Raw genomic sequence first — 6,335 nt, 5'->3', positions numbered from 1 at the left:
GGCTTGACCATAGCCGAAAGGGGGAGGCACAAACGGAGTGGCGCCACTCAAGTAAGCCGCGTACGTTAAAAATCTTGGGTCCATGTCTTGAAGGTTATACGGGTTTTGTGGTTGGGTTGTGTTCGGGTTCGTGGGTCTTGCGGGGACACCAAAAGGGGGTCGGTATGGATGCATGATTGTATAAAAAAGTAGGAGAAAGTGGGTGTTTTTTTTATAAAAAATAGAAGAAAGTAGGAGAAAGTGATTGTTTTTGTATAAAAAATATGATAAAGTGGGTGGATATATATAGTGGGGTAAATTATTAAATTAAAAAAAATAAACAATTTTGACCGTTTGCCAACGGTCCATTTTTTCGATCCCTTCAAAATTTCAGCGTTTTAATTAAAACGCCATTTTGATTTTTTTGAAAAAAAGGCCCGGTCACGCCCCATGTAATGGTGGCCGGGGCGTTTTACAGCGTTTTTTTTGAAATTTTTTTACAAATCACGCCCCACTACGGGCGGTCTTATAGGTATAAATATTTATTATTTAATATATAAAATTATATTTATTCAACCCGTGCAATAAAGGGGGTTTTTAAAGATATATTGTTTTATTATTTAGTATATAAAATTTATTTACTCGACACGTGTAGTACACGGGTTATAACCTAGTATTATTTATAGAAATTGTAGTATGTGAACAGGTTTCCTAAAATACAGATATTGTTTATAGATAAAATCATATAGAAAAAAACACATTTTTGAAGATTTCTTTAAAAGAAGTTAAAAGTTTATAAAAGTGTATAAAAATTAGCTTTTACATTGATAACCAATATTAAAATTAATCCTTATCGTGTTATGAATTTACATCAAGATAGTTGATAAACGGACAACAAATTATGCCGCTACCACTTTTTAAACATCATATGTAAGTAAAAGAATGTTGATAAACTCGTACATTAGAGTAAGTTTTCTAATGCTTTTTATACTTTAAATTACATACATCATATTTTTTTAAGCATGGAATATTGGGTAATCATCTTACTCTTTTAAACATATATCTCTAGTTTTTTTTTTTTTTTTTTTTTTTTTTTTTTTTACTTAGTGTGTTTTTTAGGGTCTTTCTGCAAGCAGTTTTTTATCCCTACGGATAAAGGTACGGTTTGTCTGTATATTACTTTTCCCATACCTTACTAATAGCTTTGTTATTTGTAAGATTATCTGGATTTGATTGTTTGTAATTTTCAACGTAACTACAAACTTTGTGCTAAAAAAATTATCTTTTTGTTCGCTTTTAGATACCCTTCTATGTTAAAATGACATTATGTAGCCTTATATCTTTGGTTATCATGAGTTTCTTACCAATCAAGAGTATCAATGCGAACATGTTCAACAAGAGTCATTTGTTATTAAACCAAATCAAGAGTATCAATGCGAACTAGATCTTAACTGATTTGTCTATCTTTTGTAACAATGCCTAAAAGTTTGTTTTACGTGTTTCGGTGTTTGTATATATTTTTATTTCAGACAGAAATAAATGACTAATCGACATTAATGAAAGTCCCCGGGACCTCCCCAAGATCTATAACACATATCAAACATCACTCTTGATTGAGATGAAAGCATAAAATGAAAGATATAGAAGAAGGAGAATACTCATTATCCAATATAATCGACACAAATTACATACCGAAAGAGTACAAATCATACTTCTCACTCTAAACGATCTGGACACCAAGTCCTAAACACACAATTTACACATACACACACATTTTCATCTCTCTCAAATGCATCAAATGAAATGTTTACACAAACACTCCTTTTTATAGCAGCATCACTAACCACACTCATATTATTAACCACACTATACGCTAATACATTAGCATGTTTAACCATACTAACCACGCTAATATGTTAAACATTATCTTTTGTAACAATGCCTAAAAGTTTGTTTTACGTGTTTCAGTGTTTGTATATATTTTTATTTCAGACAGAAATAAATGACTAATCGACATTAATGAAAGTCCCCGGGACCTCCCCAAGATCTATAACACATATCAAACATCACTCTTGATTGAGATGAAAGCATAAAATGAAAGATATAGAAGAAGGAGAATACTCATTATCCAATATAATCGACACAAATTACATACCGAAAGAGTACAAATCATACTTCTCACTCTAAACGATCTGGACACCAAGTCCTAAACACACAATTTACACATACACACACATTTTCATCTCTCTCAAATGCATCAAATGAAATGTTTACACAAACACTCCTTTTTATAGCAGCATCACTAACCACACTCATATTATTAACCACACTATACGCTAATACATTAGCATGTTTAACCATACTAACCACGCTAATATGTTAAACACGCTAACACATTAGCGTGTTTAATCACACTAACCATGCCAACACTTGTGTTTACATAGAATTGTATAACGACGATTACAAGGCTTGATACTACATCAACAGACTCCCCCTTGACCGATGATACCATGTTTCTCTCTTTTATGAAAAGATTTGATCTTCTGGCACTGCATAACTATCTTTATTTAGCCTTTCTAGTTAACGAATTGTTGTTAATCAATGTTGTACTGGCGCTTTGTGAAACCGGACGAATCTAATATCAAACACCATAGATCTCCCCTTCAATAGTAACCACCTCCAAATTAACCTAACGCGAACCAACCACTCAAGATAATAACGCCTAATCCTCTGATATTCAAACTTAACCGACATATGATAGAGAAGTCGAACTTCCAATGCTCAACCTCAAATAAATAAGTTTCCACAAAGACAAGAAATTCGGTTTGATAAATTAATAACAAGCTGAACTCCGATATTGTGTACAACTACCAAAACTTGATCTTTGTCTTAACCAGATGTGTATGATTTCGTATTGCATCTTCATGATTCAACCAAATACCCGATGCCTTTCATATCCAATCTACACCTAAAGGTAAGCACCTCCTGATTAATTCGAGAATCCACATAGCAACCAACATGGGAAGAGGACCAACTATGCTAATCATCTATACTATAATTGGCATATAATAAAGGTTCATTCTTTAACTAATGCTCAACAAATAATCATCTTCATCACAACACACACTCAACCAAACCACGAACACACTTGACAAAAATCAACCACACTAGCTCGATAGTATTCATCATGTAACCCACAGTAACTAGAAAGATTGACCCGTCTAATTTTATCATCGCTCACAGCGAGAACCTAGATTAGTTCATATGATGTGAGAATTCCATATTAAATGATCAGCATAATTAGTCATCACCTAGACCCGACACGAGCAATCAAACCCAATACTATAACATGATCTTGAACTAAAGTTCAACGAGCATTTAGTTTTTTTTTTTTTTTTTTTTTTTTTTTTTTTTTTTTTTTGCAAAGAAGCAATCAATTTTAGAAACTTTTACTCCCCTTTTTCTTTGCAAAAACTATTAAAATCAACAAATCTCCTCGTTTTCTCTTTCAAACTATAAGCTCTACTCTTGAAAACGACCCACAAATAAACTAATAATTCCATCCCAAGTAGAGTTTTAACATAAGGCCCAAATATGAACTATAACATCTGATCCAATATTCTTGCGATCCATTGATCAATCAATAAAACCCGACCCAAACATATTATCAAAAAAATACTATCACCATCTTTTTCTTCAAACATTCATCCCCTTATGGATAAGTACACTAATTCCACAGGTACACTAATATTACTAACCACACTAATATGTTAAGTACGCTAATACATTAGCGTGCTTAACCATGCTAACTATGCTAACACATTAGCGTGTTTAACCACACTAACCATGCTAACACTTATGTTTACACAGAATTGCATAGCGACAATTACAAGGCTTAGTACTACACCAACAATCAAAAAACAAGTTAAGATATATTCTAGAGTAAAATGCCAAAATCGTCCCTGAGGTTTAGTCATTTTTGCTTGTTTCATCTAAAGTAACTTTTTTGTGCGTTTGAGTCCTTCAGGTTTGCATTTTATTACTATTGTCATCATTGAGTTTGGCAAATTATTGCAACTTTCGTCCCTTGAAATCTGGCCCAAATGGCAAGATTTCAAACTTTTTGAATGAAAATAGCACCTCAAGGACGAAAGTCTCAAAAGTGGTCAAACCTTAGGGACGAAAATGGCATTTTACTCTATATTTTATATCTCTACAATCAAATAGGGACGAAAATGGCATTTTACTCTATATTTTATATCTCTACAATCAAATATGTTGTTTAATCAATTTAGTAGAGAACTTGGGCTCTCCAACAATCAGTACAAAATCAACAATAAGTAAGGTGGCACCTTCAGAAAGACAACATAGAAGACACATGCCACCTAGTCACACGAAAGATATGGCGGGTGAGAAAGATGACAATTTGTTCTAGTGAGAACATTAGAGGACGAATATTAACAAAACAACAACGATGACAATTTGTTGATGGGACAATCACATTTGTTCATGTATCAGAACAATTTAGACAAGGTTAATATCTACACAATACTTGAATCAAACACAATGACCAACTCGTTTACAACTTGCCATCTCATTTGACACATTAAGATCAATGGGTTATTTGGGTTAAGCAAGTCCGAATAGGGTTGAGTTTTTCTATAATATTAATTAAACACGTCATGTTTGAGGATAGACGATGTTGATTTTAGACTCAAATTCCACATAAATTACTACCCCCAATATATTATGTTTTGGTGTTGGTATTTTTCTAGTATCCAGATGCTTATTGTTTCAAATCCAAACGTGGTTACACAATTACACTCTTATAAATCATTTTTATGTAATACCGTGTGTTGTGGTCAGGTTATCAGGGGCGCTAGCCAGGTGGAGTGCCAACTTGGAGGGGGAGGCAAGGTGATGAGTAGGCATTTAATCAGCACCATGTATCGCAATATTAGATGATAAATCCGGGTTGTGGCTTCAGCCACAATACATAGTAACAAATATATTGTTACTAAATTACATATAAACTCAACAAATATATTTTTATTTTTTTACATACTATATATTAGTTGACCTTCTAATTTTCTGCAGAAATGACTTGTAGATTAAATAATTTGTTATAATGAAATTCCTGGTTCACATAAAATTCTAAATGGACACACACAACAACACAAGGTCACAAGGTTCACACTTCACACTATATTGTTATTGATATGGGCCATGATTTGGGCCCAATGAATCTTTATTAGTTTTGACTTATGATAATTTCTCTTGGGCCCAATAAATATACGCCAACCAACGTAACGTAATATGAATTATGAAATCGAGCCCCTCAAGACATGATAGATTTATTATATTATATTATATTATATTATATTATACTATATCTTAAATTACAACGCGACCGACAATTCCTCTGTTTTTGTATTATACGCATGTCCCGCCAACTTCTCCATTTTTGAGCTTCTTACTCAAAAGCCAGCAGCCATTGTTGACTTTAGCTTGCCCCATTTTTTTCCAAATATAACATCAAGTATTGCTTTTTACCATCTAAGTTTCTGGTAGTATACTTCATACCCCCAACTTTATCATAGGTTTCTTTTTACCCACAACTTTATCAAATGTTATTATTAACTTCTCTTAGTCCTTAAGTTTAGGAAATCTAATTTTTAACCCCATAACTTTTTATTGAACTTTGTAAAATGTCACTTTCACCCCTTGAGAGTTTTAAGTTGATGGTATAAATTCAAGTTAGTCGGGTCGCATATAATACGTTATGATTGTACGGTATAAATTCGATTTGCGTTATGTTTTGATCCAATCACAGTGCAATTATATGTTACACTGAGTTAAACCGGATACGTCCAAACACGTGTTTTCATAACGTTAACGCATTACATAACGCTTGGACTAATCCGTTCGACGTTTGCAATGTATCCACGTCGCAACGCGCGCGGGTCTTATTACTAGCTTATACTTAAAAGACAAAGTCGGTGGCATCGGCCACCGACCATACAATCCCAAACAAAGGTTAAAAAACGACAAAGGCCCATAAAGACTTTAGTGGATTGCTAATGCAAGTGGATTGCTTGAAATTTTCCCCTATTTGTCTTTTGTTGGTGAACAATTACTAACCGAGTAACTGGACGCCAATGCATTTATATCATTTCATAAATCATTTCAACTATTATATTAAGACACCTCCCAACGACTCATAATTTATTAACAGGTTTTAAATATATTAGTCACCGTTGAATTTAAAGCTAAATAGAAAGTACATCGCCTTTGTTTTGACGTAAATTTTATTCGGCAACGAGTCAGATCAAGTATAATACGCTTTCATTTCACGG

Source organism: Helianthus annuus, chromosome 11, assembly GCF_002127325.2.
Source record: "Helianthus annuus cultivar XRQ/B chromosome 11, HanXRQr2.0-SUNRISE, whole genome shotgun sequence".
Lineage (NCBI taxonomy): Eukaryota > Viridiplantae > Streptophyta > Magnoliopsida > Asterales > Asteraceae > Helianthus > Helianthus annuus.
The sequence above is the reverse complement of the archived record's forward strand: the minus strand, read 5'-3'. Positions refer to the sequence as shown.